Below are 16,669 nucleotides of genomic sequence, written 5' to 3' on the forward strand. Positions count from 1 at the left end.
TCGGATGTCTGGTGTCAGCAAATGTGAGTATCTGTGAGGCAAACGCTGGTGAAATCTACAGGGAGTCTGCCGCGGTCGTTAGTTTTTGCAGTGGCACAATCTGGGTTTTCTGCGGATCATGTCGCCGAGCTGTGAAATGTGACCTGTGACCATGTGTGGCTGCTGTTGGCAGCTTCTGCTTTTCTTCCTTGTTCCTAGCTGATGCTATGCAACTCGGCTCTGCCAGTCTGGGTGGGTTGAAACTGAAGTGAGACCTTCTTGAAGCGCTCTGAAAGGCTAGGGAGGCTGATCATTCACCCCATTTTCCCTTTCCTGGTAAGGAGAACTCTTTCCAGCTGGGAAGAACCCTCTTGGTGCTGAGCAGTGTTGCCTTGGGTGGTCCGGGGTGGGAGGGTGGGAAAGTGCAGGCAAAATGAAGCTGTTTGTTCTCTTCCTGTGTGGTTATTCTCAGGTTTTTTTGTTCCACCGTGTTGCTAAAGTTTCTGAAGTAGACTTCACAGCTCTCCTAGAGCAGTTTTTTTTGTTCATGGATAGCTGTTGATCTTTGCGGGGGGACCGAGGCTGGGAATCTCAACGGGTCACCCGTTTTGGTGATGTGAAAAATAATTATTCAGTTCCTTTATATCTGATGGAACAAGATATTCCAGATTCCTCTTGTTCTTAACTACTGGTTTTTCTTTTTTGATCTAAAGCCCCGGGTGGCGGGGGGGGGGAGGTATTACTGATGGGTGGTCTGTGCTTTGCTGTGTCGAAGCTTTTTAGTTTGCTGCAGCCCCAGTTGTTTATTTTTGCTTTTGTTGCCTTTGCTTGTGTGTCAAATAACATTATTGTGTTATATACTTGGCAGTTGTTAAGAGTGTAGACCAGTCACGTGAAGGGATGGATGTGTTAACTAACCCTATGGTAGTATTCATTTTCCAATATATATGTGTATCAAATCATTACCGTATACATCTTAAACTTACATTTTTTATATTTCAATAGTATCTCCACAAAGCTGGAAAAAATGACAGATACTGTATGATCTCATTTATATGTGGAATCTAAAGAAACTGAACTCATAGAGTGAATCATGGTTGCCAGGGACCGGGAGCCAAGGGAAATAGAGAGATGTTGGTCACAGGGTACAAACTGCCAGCTCTAAGATTAACAAGTTCTGGAGATCTACTGTATAGCATCGTGAGTATAGTCTAATATTGTCAAATACTGTGTTATATAATTGAAATTTGCTAAGAGAATGGATTTTAAATGTTTTCACTACAAAAAAAGAAAGGGCAATTATATGAAGTTATGGAGGTATTTACTAACTCTGTTGTAATAATTTCACAATATATCCATATATCAAATTATCACATTGTACACCTTAAACTTACACAAAGTTATATGTCCATTTTTATCTCAATAAAGCCTGAAGAAAAGTACAAATAAAGGTGACTTATGACATTAATCTATGCTCAGGAGCTTAGACATAGCTTGGTGATGTTAATCAGATGTGTCTTTGCTGTTTATGTATTTATTTTTGTGAGAGAGAGAGAGAGAGAGAGCGAGAGCGCGAGTGCTTGCATGTGCACAAGCAGGGGAGGGACAGAGAGAGAGGGAGATACAGAATCTGAAGCAGGCTCCAGGCTCTGAGCTGTCAGCACAGAGCCTGATATGGGACTTGAACCCACAGATTGTGAGATCATGACCTGAGCCAAAGTCGGATGCTTAACCGACTGAGCCACCCAGGCGCTCCAAGGTTGTTATTTCATCATTATTTGCTAGGGAAATATGATGTAGAAAAAAGTACAGATATTGTTTTGAGATGTCTTTAACAGTCCTTAAGTTTAGTGAGAAACAAGTACACAATAAATTCAATCTGTAAGATAAGCGACTTACTGGCAAGTTAGCTGGTTAAAAAAATTTTTTTTTAAAGTTTATTTATTTTTGAGAGAGAGAAGGAGAGAGAGTGTGATCAGGGGAGGGACAGAGAGAGGATCCCAAGCAGGTTCCACACTGTCAGCAAGGAGCTCGACGTGGGGCTCCATCCTATGAACGGTGAGATCGTGACCTGAGCTGAAATCAAGAGTCGGACGCTTAACCCACTGAGCCACCCAGGTGCCCCAAGTTAGCTGCTTTTTGCCAAGAGTATGCTTCACATTTGGTGGTTGAAGGTCAGACTGGAATTATTCAGGGGGAAACTCTAAGGGGCTGATTCTGAGATATTTTCTTGGCAGGAGGAGTATCTTTGAGTCATTGGCAGGTTGCCACAACCTATATTTAGTTGCATGGGACTTCTGCAAAAATAATATTCAGCAATAGGGGGACTGGAGACACACAGTTTTTCCATTTCTCACCAGCCACCACATAAACTCCATCTTTTTAAAATCCAAATCCTTAATATTTTTTTTTTTTAATTTTTTTTCAACGTTTTATTTATTTTTGGGACAGAGAGAGACAGAGCATGAACGGGGGAGGGTCAGAGAGAGAGGGAGACACAGAATCGGAAACAGGCTCCAGGCTCTGAGCCATCAGCCCAGAGCCTGACGCGGGGCTCGAACTCATGGACCGCGAGATCGTGACCTGGCTGAAGTTGGACGCTTAACCGACTGCGCCACCCAGGCGCCCCTAAATCCTTAATATTTTTATAGGTTCCAAGGAATCAAAATTTTTGATTCGAAAGAGATTTAATGACAGTTTTATAGAAAACATCCATAACATCTTTGAAAGATAGTTATCCAATATCTGCTTCAGTAGCTCACTCTTTGAAAGATAACCTTTTATGTATGTATGTATGTATGTATGTATGTATGTACATATGTATTTGCAAGAAGTAGCAGTTTATTTTTATATATGTATTTATTTTTTAAAATATAATTTCTTGTCAAGTTAGCTAACATACAGTGTATACAGTGTGCTCTTGACTTTGGGAGTAGATTCCCATGATTCTTTGCTTACATACAACACCCAGTGCTCATCCCAACAAGTGCCCTCCTCAATGCCCATCACCCATTTTCCCCTCTCCTCCGTACCTCCCCCCCCCCATCAGCCCTCAGTTTGTTCTCTGTATTTAAGAGTCTCTTATGGTTTGTTTGCCTCCCTCTCTGTTTGAAACGATTTTTTTCCCTTTACCTTCCCTCATGGTCCTCTGTTAAGTCTCAAATTCCACATATGAGTGAACACATATGATATCTGTCTTTCTCTGACTTATATCACTTAGCATAATGCCCTCGAGTTCCATCCGCGTTGTTGCAAATGGCAAGATTTCATTTTTTCTCATTGCCAAGTAGTATTCCATTATATATATAAACCACATTTTCATTATCCATTCATCAGTTGATGGACATTTGGGCTCTTTCCATAATTTGGCTATCGTTGATAGCACTGCTGTAAACATTGGGGTACATGTGCCCCTATGAATCAGCACTCCTGTATCCTTTGGATAATTTCCTAGTAGTGCTATTGCTGGGTCGTAGGGTAGTTCTATTTTTAATTTTTTGCAGAGCCTCCACACTTTTCTGGCTGCACCAGTTTGCATTCCCACCAACAGTGCAAGAGGGTTCCCTTTTCTCCACATCCTCGCCAGCATCTGTTGTTTCCTGAGCTGTTAATTTTAGCCGCTCTGATGGGTGTGAGGTGATATCTTAATGTGGTTTTGACTTATATTTCCCTGATGGTGAGTGATGTTGAGCGTCTTTTCATGTGTCTATTTGTCATCTGGATATCTCCTTTGGATAAGTGTCTATTCATGTCTTCTGCCCATTTCTTCACTGGATTACTTGTTTTTCGGGTGTTGAGTTTGGTAAGTTCTGTATAGATTTTGAATACTAACCCTTTATCTGATATGCCATTTGCAAATATCTTCTCTCATTCCTTTAGTTGCTCTTTAGTTTTGTTGATTGTTTCCTTTGCAGTGCAGAAGATTTTTATCTTGATGAGGTCCCAATAATTTATTTTTGCTTTTTTTTTCCTTTGCCTTCAGAGATGTGTGGAGTAAGAAGTTGCTGTGGCTGAGGTCAAAGAGGTTGTTGCCTGTTTTCTCCTCTAGAGTTTTGATGGTTTCCTGTCTCACATTTAGGTCTTTTTTCCATTTTGAGTTTATTTTTGTGTATGGTGTAAGAAAATGGTCCAGTTTCATTCTTTTGCATGTTGCTGTCCAGTTCTCCCAGCACCATTTGCTAAAGAGACTGTCTTTTTTCTGTTGGATACTCTTTCCTGCTCTGTCAAAGATGAGTTGGCCTTACATTCGTGGGTACAATTCTGGGTTCTCTATTCTATTCCATTGGTCTATGTCTGTTTTTGTGCCAATGCCATACTGTCTTGATGATTGTAGCTTTGTAGTAGAGACTAAAGTCCGGGATTGTGATGCCTCCTGCTTTGGTTTTCTTTTTCAACATTACTTTGGCTATTCAGGGTCTTTTGTGGTTCCATACAAATTTTAGGTTTGTTTGTTCTAGCTCTGAGAAGAATGCTGGGGCAATTTTGATTGGGATTGCATTGAATGTGTAGATTGCTTTGGGCAGTATTGACATTTTAACAATATTTGTTCTTCCAATCCATGGGCATGGAATGTTTTTCCATTTCTGTGTGCCTTCCTCAATTTCTTTTGTGACTTTTCTATAGTTTTCAGCATACAGATCTTTTACATCTTTGGTTAGGTTTATTCCTAGGTATTTTATGGTTCTGGTGCAATTGTGAATGGGACCAACTTCTTGATTTCTCTTTCTGTTGCTTTGTTATTGGTGTATAGAAATGCAACTGATTTCTGTACATTGATTTTGTATCCTGTGACTTTGCTGAATTCATGTATCAGTTCCAGCAGTTTTTTGGTGGAGTCTTTTGGGTTTTCCATGTAAAGTGTCATGCCATCTGTAAAAAGTGAAAGTTTGACTTCTTTTTTGCCAATTTGGATGCCATTTTGTTTTCTGATTGTTGAGGCTAGGACTTCCAACACTATGTTAAACAACAATGGTGAGAGTGGACATCCCTGTCGTGTTCCTGATCTTAGGGGGAAAGCTCTCAGTTTTTCCCCATTGAGGATGATATTAGCGGCGGGCTTTTCGTATATGGCTTTTCTGATGTTAAGGTATGTTCCTTCTATCCTGACTTTCTTGAGGGTTTTTATTAAGAAAGGATGCGTTTTGTCAAATGCTTTCTCTGCATCTATTGACAGGATCATATGGTTCTTATCCTTTTTTCTACTAATGTGATGTATTGATTGAAAGTGTTGAACCAGCCCTGCAGCCCAAGAATGAATTCCACCTGATCATGGTGAATAATTCTTTTATTTTTATTTTTTTTTTCAACGTTTATTTATTTTTGGGACAGAGAGAGACAGAGAATGAATGGGGGAGGGGCAGAGAGAGAGGGAGACACAGAATCGGAAACAGGCTCCAGGCTCTGAGCCATCAGCCCAGAGCCCGACGTGGGACTCGAACTCACGGACTGCGAGATCGTGACCTGGCTGAAGTCGGACGCTTAACCGACTGCGCCACCCAGGCGCCCCTGAATAATTCTTTTAATATACTGTTGAATTCGATTTGCTAGTATCTTGTTGAGAATTTTTGGTTCCGTGTTCATCAGGAATATTGGCCTGTAATTCTCCTTTTTAGTGGGTTCTCTCATTGGTTTGGGAATCAAGGTAATGCTGGTTTCACAGAATGAGTCCAGAAGCTTTCCTTCTGTTTCTGTTTTTTGGAATGGCTTGAGAGGATAGATATTAACTCTGCTTTATTTTTATTATTTTTTTTTTTAATTTTTTTTTTCCAACGTTTATTTATTTTTGGGACAGAGAGAGACAGAGCATGAATGGGGGAGGGGCAGAGAGAGAGGGAGACACAGAATCGGAAACAGGCTCCAGGCTCTGAGCCATCAGCCCAGAGCCTGACGCGGGGCTCGAACTCACGGACCGTGAGATCATGACCTGGCTGAAGTCGGACGCTCAACCGACTGCGCCACCCAGGCGCCCCTTAACTCTACTTTAAATGTCTGGTAGAATTCCCTTAGGAAGCCGTCTGGTCCAGGACTCATTTGTTGGGAGATTTCTGATAACTGATTCAATTTTCTTTGCTGGTTATGGGCCTGTTCAAATTTTCTATTTCTTCCCATTTGAGTTTTGGTAGTATGTGGGTATCTAGGAATTTGTTCATTTCTTACAGGTTGTCCAGTGTGTTGACATATCATTTTTCACAGTATTCTCTAATAATTGTTTGTATTTCTGTGGTGTTGGTTGTGATCTCTCCTCTTTCATTTGTGATTTTATCTATTTGGGTTCTCTCCCTTCTCTTTTTGAGAAGTCTGGCTAGGGGTTTATCAGTTTTGTTTATTCTTTCAAAAAACCAGCTCTGGGATCCATTGATCTGTTCTGCCGTTTTTTATATTCTACATTATTTATTTCTGCTCTAATCTTATTATTTCTCTTCTTCTGCTGGCTTTGGGGTTTCTTTGCTTTCTGCTTCTAGCTCCTTTAGGTGTGAGATTAGGTTTTGTATTTGGGTTTTTTTTGTGTGTGTCTTGAGGTAGACCTGGATTGCAATGTATTTTCCTCTTATGACTGCCTTTGCTGCATTTGAAAGTTTGGATTGTCATGTTTTCATTTGCTTCCATATATTTTTAAATTTCTTCTTTAATTGCCTGGATGACCCATTCATTCTTTAGTACGATGTTCTTTAACATCCATGCATTTGGAGGCTTTCCAAATTTTTTCTTGTGGTTGATTTCGTTTCACAATGTTGTGATCTGAAAATATGCATGGTATGATCTGAATTCTTTTGTATTTATTGAAGGCTGTTTTGTGACCCAGTATGTGATCTATCTTGGAGAGTGGTCCATGTGCACTTGAGAAGAATGTGTATTCTGCTACTTTTGGATGAAAACTTCTGAATATATCTGTCAAGTCCATCTGGTCCAGTGTATCACTCAAGGTCATTGTTTCTTTATTGATTTTTGCCTACATGATCTGTCCATTGTTGTAAGTGGAGTATTAAAGCCCCTGCAGTTACCGTATTCTTATCGATAAGATTGCTTATATTTGTGATTAACTGATTTATATATTTGGGTTATTTCCAGTTGGGGGCATAAACATTTACAATTGTTAGCTCTTCTTGATGGATAGACCCTGTGATTACGATATAATGCCCTTCTTCATCTCTTGTTACAGCCTTTAGTTTAAAGTCTAGTTTGTCTGATATAAGTATGGCTACTCCAGCTTTCTTTTAATTTCCAGTAGCATGCAAGATTGTTCTCTGTCCCCTTACTTTCAATCTGAAGGTGTCCTCAGGTCTAAAGTGAATCTCTTGTACACAACATATAGATGGATTTTTTTTTTTTAATCCATTCTGATACCCTATGTCTTTTGACTGGGGCATTTAGTCCATTTACATTCAGAGTTATTATTGAAGGATATCGATTTAGTGTCATTGTGTTATCTGTAAATTTCATGCTTGTGGTGATGTCTCTGGTCCTTTGTAGTCTTGGCAGCATTCCATTCACAGAGTCCCCTTTAGGATCACTTTCAGGGCTGGTTTAGTGGTCATGAACTCCAGTTTTTATTTGTTTGGGAAAGCCTTTATCTCTCCTTCTATTCTGAATGACAGGATAACCTTGTAGTTAACCTTGCAGGATAAAGGATTCTTGGCTGCATATTTTTCCTATTCAGCACATTGAATATTTCCTGCCACTCCCTTCTGACCTGCCAAGTTTCAGTGGACAGGTCTGCTACTACCCATATGTGTCTACCCTTGTAGGTTAAGGCTGGTTTGTCCGTAGCTGCTTTCAGAATTCTCTATCTTTGAATTTTGCTAGTTTCACTGTGATATGCTGTGGAGAAAACCTATTCTTGTTAAATCTTAAGGGAGTTCTCTGAGCCTCCTGGATGTCTACTTCCTTCCCCAAATTAGGGAAGTTCTCAGCTATAATTTGTTCAAGTAAACCTTCTGCCCCTTTCTGTCTCTCCTTCTTGAACTACTGTGTATGGATATTATTATGTTTCATTCAGTCACTTAGTTCTCTAATTCTCTCCTTGTGATCTAGTTTTTTCGTATCTGTCTTTTTCTTGGCTTCATAATTTTCCTTAATTTTATCTTCTATTTCACTTAGTCTCCCTTCTGCCTCTCCATCCTTGCTGTCACTGCGTCTAGTTTATTTTGTACATCATTTACACCATTTCTTAATTTGTCATGATTATTTCTTAGTTCCTTGATCTCTGCAGCAATAGATTCTCTTCTGTCTTCTATGCTTTATTCAAGCCCAGTGATGAATCTTATGACCATTTTTGTAAATTCTTGCTCAATTATATTGTTTATATTTGTTTTAAGTAGTTCTCTAGCTGTCATTTCTTCCTGGAATTTCTCTTGAGAAGAATTCTTCCATTTCATCATTTTGGCTAGTTTTCCATCTTTTACATGTTTTAATAGCTTGTTATGTGTCCTGCAGCTGTGAGCACTGATATATTAAAAAGGGATCATACACTGTATAGGGCCTGGCTCTTCAGGAGGTGTTTTCAGAGTGTGTTGTGCGTTGTCCATTGTTGTGACTTTGGTTGCTTTATCTCCCAACTTGTAGTGGTGGCTGGGACCCTCCACCAGGTATGCTTTGATTTGTTCATTGAAGTAACCCTAGAAAAAATTTTAAAAGGCAGCGGTGCTGGAAGAAGCCTTATCCCATACAAAGAGAAATGACAGAGGCGGGGAAGAAGAAAAGAAAAAAAAAGACCAGGCAGAGAATCAGAGAAACTATATAGCTTAATACAGAGACAGAGAGAGAGAGAGAGAGAGAGAGAGGAAAAAAAATAAAGGAGATACAGAAGAGGTGTAAAAAGAATAGATTAAAAATGTCTGCTTAAACAAACCAACAACCAGAATAGAGAAGGAAAGAAATAAGAGGAAGAAAAGGAAGAAAAAAACATATATATAATAATATATTATATATATTATATTACATATAATATATTATAATAATATAATAATAATATATAATATAAATTATTTATATATATAAATTAAATATATATAAATTATAAAATATATATTATTACATATTTTTATTATGTATAAATATACAATATGTATTAATATATATAGGTATATAGATAGATATAGACCAAGAATCAAATCAGAAAATGCAAAATCGTTGGACTGATGTCTGATGGTGCCTTGGAGCCAGTGGTCTGGAGGAGGGGCTGTCTGGTTTGGTCAGTGTCAGTCTTGCTCCTAGATACGCAGTTACCAGGCAGGGAGGGGTGTGGTTTGGTGTAGGCAGGTCCCGCCTCCACTGTGGGCCCATTGTCCTGTTCCCTGAAGCCCCACCTTGTTGGTGATAGGGAGAAAAATGGCGACACCCCAGTCTCTCCTCCATGGACCGGGTGTCCCAGACCACTCTGTTCAGGCCATCCTCACAGTTCTGCATGGGAGTGAGTGGGACAGGTTTGTCCTGCTCTAAGTCTCCCGTGCCTCTCTGGCAGTCAGCTGGGATTCAAACCCCGATGTCTTAAAGGATCCTGCTCTGTGTGCCCGGGGTTCTGGGGTAGAGCCGGAGCCACTCTGCCCAGCCAGCTGACAAAAGGCCTCCGGCTGGTGGGTGCTGCGGGGTTTTGCGCCCTTAGAGTGGCTATGTACCTTCTTCCACACTCAAGGGAGGGGACTGCTGTCTGACTGTGCCTCTGAGCACACTACCCAGCCCAGGGCTGGCTCTCCTCCCTGCGAGGTGCCAGTGCAGGGCAGCCCGCCCCAGTCGGGGGAAGACCCACAATCCTGGATCGTGTTAGAAATTGGTGCTTTCTCCATTTTTCCCGTTCTCCGGTCTGTAGTGTTTCTCTTGTCCACATACAATCCTACACTTCTACAGCCTCTCTTTCTCTTCCTTTTCTCTCTCCACAGAAGGGGATCTCTCCCCTCTGTGCCTTCGCCACCCGTTGTATCTCTCCCAGTTTGCAGTTAAGCGCCGATGGCCCACCAAGTTGTCCCCGTGGGCCCCTAGAGATGTTTCTGTTCTGTTTGAGGGACAAGGGAACTTTGGTGCCCCCTACTCCTCCACCATGTTGAAGCCACTCCGAAAGATAACCTTTTAGAATACAAATTTGGGAATTAGGCCTGGATTCAAATTAATTAAAAGTCTAATTTTGTTGGCTCCGTGGCCAGTTTAATAATTTGTCAAACTCTCAGTTTTCTCATTGGTCAAATGGGGAGTAACAATGCATATTTTTCAGGATTATTTTGAATATTGAAATGAGAAAAGCAATATATTCATCGCAGCACAGGGCGTGGTAAGCTCAAATGCCTTAACCATTATTGGCATTCTTCTTCACTGCTGATGACTAAAAGCAGGACTGGTGGCTTTTAAGGAGAGGAAACCCAGGTTGAGTCATAAAAACAAATAACTAAATAAGCAATAACCTTGCCAGGAAGGGCAAGCGTGAAGATGGTCTTTAGAGTGATTGGTGCCACGAACTTCTTTATAGGTTCGCACCAGTGCAAGGATTGCTTTTATATGGCTGTGGTGTCCTATGAATTCATAGGAGCCTTATTATTTTAAATAAGCCTCCATATTTAGGAGCCTTAGGACTCTTGATTGTCACTCTTTGTGTAGCTTCGATGGAAGTATCATAAACCTGCAATGGAAAACCAACAGGTTTGTTTTTCCCCAAACTGATATTAACTTATCCCTCTTTTTATTTATTTATTTATTTTATTTTTTATTAAAAAAATTTTTTTAACGTTTATTTATTTTTGAGACAGAGAGACAGAGCATGAACGGGGGAGGGGCAGAGAGAGAGGGAGACACAGAATCTGAAGCAGGCTCCAGGCTCTGAGCCATCAGCCCAGAGCCCGACGCGGGGCTCGAACTCACGGACCGCGAGACTGTGACCTGAGTTGAAGTCGGACGCTTAACCGACTGAGCCACCCAGGCGCCCCTTATCCCTCTTTTTAAAGGTAGGGTCAGAAGAAGAAAAATATGGCAGTCCAGGCTTTCTTAGTTCTTTTCAGTGCACATCAGTGCTTTCCAGTCATCGATTATCTGATCTTGTAATTAAAATGTCACTTTGAGGGCCTATCAGTTGCTAGTCACATGTAAAACTGTTGCTGTGTGTTTGTTTTCCTGCCATACTTTATGGGCTTCCATTTTTAAAAAGTGGTGTATTAATTGTCTGCTTTTCGTGTGTGCTGTCCTTCCCCAGTTCCAGGTTATGATGGCCCCTCAGACAGGGACCTCTAGTCTGCATTCATTGATCACATCCCACGCCTTTTTGGTATATTTCTTTGTATTTAAATGAGGCATCTCGCAGTCAGCCTTCTTTTTGACACCCCTTTTGATCATTGGTGTCCTTAGTACCATGTGTCAGGAGTATTTCTGAGTCTCTCTCTTTGCTGTCTTGGAACAAAGGATGGTTTATGTTTCAGGATCTATCACTATCATTGTCTCAACCAGAGCACTTATGTGAGCATCAAACCAGGAGAAATCCCAAGGAGAATTGGTACCGCATCTTGTGATCCAGATTTATTTACCTCTCTGAACGAGACTGAATGTAGCAGTGACTCTAATTTGTCCACACCTTCTTACAGTTTTTGTCTTGTAGCATTTGCACTGGCTCTGGGCTTGATGGTGCAATGCTTTGGCCAAGGAAAGACTACGTGATGTGAGGCAAGCAGGGATTATGTGCATTGGACTTGCTCTCTTGCTGCTCTTGGAACCCTGCTTAGTTGGCTGGAGGATGAGAGACCACACAGAGCAGATATAAGCTGTCTCAGTTGGGGCCATCCTAGATAAGTGCCTATCAATCTGGTATCTGACCAGAGATACGTGAATAGACTGAGCTTAGATGTGAATAGACTGAGCTGAGATCGGCCACACTTGACTTAAACCAGAACTATGCAGATGAGCCCAGCCCAATTTGCCCAAATCAGGAATTTGAGCTGAATTAATGGTTGTTGTGTTAAACTACTAAGATGGTTGGTTATGCAGATAACTGATGCTCTCCCGAGGAAGTCTATTATGTATATTATAATAAAAATGAAAGTTAATAAGGATGTGGTAAAGGCAAAGTAAATAATATTTTCAAATGACTTTAAATTTAGTGTTACTTGTTATGAGAGCAAAGTATCTGATTAGTTATAAGTTTGTTTATTTCAGCTCTTGCTTTTAGTAACTATCAACTGTGAAACATACCTCATAACGATACATGGCTCAAAAGGGATGTGTATTATTAGCTGTACTTAACAAGTTGTGATTCTTGTTTTTCAATTCTCTTTATAAGTCTTTCTGTTAAAACCAGCTAGTAAATATCTTTTTTCCTGTTATTAATCCAGTTGTTCTTGCAGACTAATGAGAGTGTTCATTTTAAATTCATTGATAAATGAGTTCAAAACCCACTGAAACCAGATTTTGAAGATTTCAAAAAGGAAGATGTCTAAACCACGTCCTTATATAATTTTTGGCAAAAGGAAAAAACATCACAACATGGCGGAACTAATTTTTTTCTAATTATCAATTTTCCATCCGCTCTCTCCATAACACAGTTCCTTTTTTGAGGTAGTCGTCTTCTCACTGTTGAAACGTCACCTTTACCTCGAAAGCACAGGTTAATTGTGTGTGTGTGTGTGTGTGTGTGTGTGTGTGTACGCATGTACGTGTGTGCTCATATGCTTTGATATCTGCTAATTAGCATACCACCGGAAGCTATTACATAGCACTGAAAAAGTGAGCAAAATTGGAACACGTCTTTTTTTTTTTTTTAAGCATAGCAATATTAAGTAAGTTTCCCAATTCTTTTAAGTAATTTGCCAAAGTGAACAAGATGGTCACTTCCCATCTTGTTAAAAAAAAAAATCACAAATATTCTAATATCTTGTTTTATGAAACTAATCATATTGTGGTCTTGTAATGATTTATGATACCAACTGCCGGGGGTTAGGCCAGATTTCACAGATTAAGGGCATAGTCCTGTGTAAGACTGCTCTCATTTCAGACACCAGTCACAAGTTTGGGGGTTTCTCGGGCTTCCCATACTTCTTATCAACCTCCTACAAATTTGGGGATTCCCATGACTCCCTCAGGTTTGGTAATTTGCTAGAATAACTCACCGGACTCAGAAGTCAGCTATACTTACAGTTTTATTATAGCAAAAGGATACAAATCAGAGTTATCCAAAGGGAGACACACGTAGGGTGAGATCTGGGAGGGTCCCAGGTGTGAAGCTTTCATTGTCCCTGTGGATATGTCACCTTCCTGGCACATTAATATGTGACAGTACACACAGTATTGCCAGACAGAGGAGCTCACCTGAGCTTTGGTGCTCAGAGTTTAATCGGCATTTGTTACATAGGCATGCTTGGTTGTGTCATTTGCCATGAGGCTGAGCTCAGTCTCCGTCTCTTCCCTGGCTGGACTGGCATCTCATGGCTCAAAGCCTCAACCTTCTAATCGCATGGCTTTTTTCTGACTTGGTCAGTCCCTTTCTTGTTAGCGTCATCTTGTTAGCACAAACTAGGGGCTCACAAAAAGTGACTTCATTACCATAAAGTGTCAGGGCTCATCATGAATAACAAAGACATTCATATTACTCAGGAAATTCTAAGGATTTAGAAGTTACCTTCCAGGAACTGGGTCCAAAGGTCAGCCAACTTCTTAACTATACAGATATTTAAACTGTAATATGATGCAACATGCAGAGAATGAATGGACAAGTATAGGTACAACATCAACTTCTTAAGAGTTGTGGAACCTTGGGGCACCTGGGTAGCTTAGTCGGTTCGGCTCAGGTCATGATCTCACGGTTCGTGAGTTCAAGCCCTGTGTCAGGCTCTGTGCTGACAGCTCAGAGCCAGGAGCCTGCTTCGGATTCTGTGTCTCCCTGTCTGCTCCTCACCTGCTCACATGCTCTCTCTCTCTCTCTCAAAAATAAATAAACATTAGAAAAAAAATAAAAAAAGAAAGTTGTGGAACCTCCACTCTTTCCTCATGATAGATCCTGTACCAACATGACATGCAACAAACACTAAACTCATATGATAGTAATAAAACTTATTTTACTTAACATTTTAAAGCTTATTTTACTTAACATTTTAAATATCTAAAAATAGATGTTCTAGTATGTTATTTATGTGCCCTAGAGGATCCTTTTTAAAAGTTTTTTTTTTTTTTAAATGTTTTTGTTTTATTTTTGAAAGAAAGAGACAGAGTGTAAGCAGGTTAGGGTCAGAGAGAGAGAAGGAGACACAGAATCCAAAGCAGTCTCCAGGCTCTAGAGCTGTCAGCACAGAGCCTGATGCGGGGCTCGAACTCACAAACTACGAGATCATGCCCTGAGCCTAAGTCGGACACTTAACTGACTGAGCCACCCAGGCGCCCCTAGAGGATCCTTTTTTAATACCAGCGGGGGTATTGTGCCCCATTTTGGAGATCACTGCTCTAGAGATCCCTTGGCTAAATTATTTGAAGTGTGCTAGGGGTACCTGGGTGGCTCAGTTGGTTAAACGTCTGACTTTGGCTCAGGTCATGATCTCATGGTTCATGAGTTCGAGCCCTATGTGGGCTCTGCCGTCAGCACAGATCCTCTACCCCTCTCTCTGCCCCTCCCCTGCTCCTCTCTTTCTCTCTCAAAAATAAACATTAAAAAAATTAAAAAAAGTAAAGAGTGCTATAGCCTGAATGTGGCCCCCCTCAAAATTCATACGTTGAATCCTAATTCCTGATGTGATGGTATTAGGAGATGGGGCATTTTGGAGGCGATAAGGTCATGAGGGTCGAACTCTCATGAATGGTATTAGTGTCTTTATAAAAGAGACCCCAGGGAGCTCCCTCACCTCTTCTGCCATGGGAGGACATAGTGAGAAGATGGCCATCTATGAACTAGGAAGGGGGATCCTCACCGGGTATCCGATCTGCTGGCACCTTGATCTTGGACTTCCCAGCCTCCAGAACTGTGAGAAATAGATTGTTATTTAAGCCACTTAGTCTGTGGGAATTTTGCTGCCCTTGACATGTCTCCCCATAGGTAGAGTGTATTTTCCTCTTCATATCAAGGCCAGGTGACTTTCACTGGCCAAAGGAATCATAGTGGATGTAATGTGTCCCTTATCTGAGTAGAGGATTTGAGTGTTACTGTATGTTTCAACTCATAAGGAGCTGCTCTATGATCCTAGGTTCCAGAATGAGAAAATACTAAGAGAAGAGCCAAGCACAGTTACAGTCAACCTTACGCAGACCATAAGCCTACCCGCGATGTGAGACATAACTGTCGTTGTAAGCCATTCAGGTTTTGGGATTATTTGTGATATAGTATAATCCAGTTATCATGTGATTTACCCCAGGGAAACAGAGATACCTTTGGGAACATCATTTATTTATTTATTTATTTATTTATTTATTTATTTATCTTTACAAACTTACGTTGTTGAGGCTCTGATCATCAGTGATTATTCTCGGGAGGAGGGTGTAGGCACGCACACAGGCAAGTGTGCAAGTACTTGTTGAGTCTAGTAATTTGCTAGAAAATTTGCAAGAATTAGCTCTTCCCCTCTCTTACCTCTTTTCAAAACCCTTTCCTTTTCCTTACGAAACAATTCAGTCCTAAAGGAAATATTAGGTAGAGCAGAACAAGGTAGGTGTCTGTTGTAGGGTGGGGTGGAGAGCAACAGTAGTCTGGTGCAGGTTGTCAGAGCTCAGGCAGCGTGAGAAGGGTGACTTTGCAGGGGGGTTGGCTTGATGGTGGTGTTGGAGCCCGAAAGAGTGAGGAGAACATCCCTGTAGGGATTGGAAAGTGTTTCGGGCATCAGACCCTTTGCATCCTGAGGAGAGTGTCCACATGTGGCAACGGCCTGGTGTAGGGTGTCAGAAGCAGCCTGGTCTGGAGTGCCAGGGCCTGAAAGGTGAAGAAGACATCTATGTGGTGGGGAGGCCAGGTGCAGGGAGCTCAAGCAGGATGGTCCTTGCTGGGAGGTGGGGGACCCGGCACGGGTCAGGAAAGTGGCAGACCCGGTGTGGGTTTCAGAAGCCAAACGGGATGAGGAAGCCGTCCACATGGTAGCGTAGCCCCGCGCGGGGACTCAGAGCCCAGGGAGGGCGAGGAGAGCTTCCACACGTCAGGGTGATCTCGTGTCGGGTTTTAGAACCTGAGTAGGGTAAGGATGCGTTCCAGGTGGGTGTTAGGGAGCCGGCATCAGAAGTCAGAGTCTAAGCAGAGTGAGGAGGGATTTCCTATGGAGGATGGCCCGGCGTGGGGTCAGACCTGAGCAAGTTGAGGATGAGGTCCATGGGGGTTGGCTGGCTCTGTGCAAGAACACCCAAGCGGTTTAAAGGCCCCAGTAGTAATGTTGGCCTGGATTGGCAAGTCAGAGCCCCCTCAGGAAGAGAAGAGCATCTTAGAGGAGGGAATGGCAAAGATAGAAAATTGACTAAACGTGTTTATTACTCAAATAACTAAAATAAATAAGTAAAAGACAATGGAAGCTGGTTTCTTACTGTAACAGAAGGGAGTTAGAAATATGGAAGGGAGAAAACTAGAATGAACTCCTTAGCGTTGGATTGGAATTAGAGGTTATTAGTGTGAATGCACGGTTTTCAATGTACCTTGATATGGAAAGATAGAAGTAAGTGTGTGTGTGTGTGTGTGTGTGTGTGTGTGTGTGTGTGTGTGTGTGTTATGCAGGAGATGGAGGAGTTTGGTGCAGGAGATTAAAAGGAGGATCCTTTGGGG

At 41.4% G+C, this 16,669-nt stretch overlaps 1 protein-coding gene across 6 annotated transcripts in view; it reads left to right on the plus strand.

The window, feature by feature from the left end:
- Positions 1 to 16,669, plus strand: part of CLEC4A (C-type lectin domain family 4 member A) — a 41,060-nt gene continuing 24,391 nt past the window's right edge. The window contains exons 1-3 of one of the 6 annotated variants that reach the window (XM_040462612.1): positions 1 to 315; positions 1,084 to 1,179; positions 15,117 to 15,197. The gene's annotated coding sequence lies outside the window, so the exon portion shown is untranslated. Of the gene's footprint in view, positions 316 to 475; positions 1,180 to 15,116; positions 15,198 to 16,669 lie in introns of those variants that run through there. The other 5 variants (XM_040462616.1, XM_040462615.1, XM_040462611.1 and 2 more) reach the window with 5 other exon arrangements.

Source organism: Herpailurus yagouaroundi, unplaced genomic scaffold (genome assembly GCF_014898765.1).
Source record: "Herpailurus yagouaroundi ecotype Mexico unplaced genomic scaffold, PumYag 355, whole genome shotgun sequence".
Lineage (NCBI taxonomy): Eukaryota > Metazoa > Chordata > Mammalia > Carnivora > Felidae > Herpailurus > Herpailurus yagouaroundi.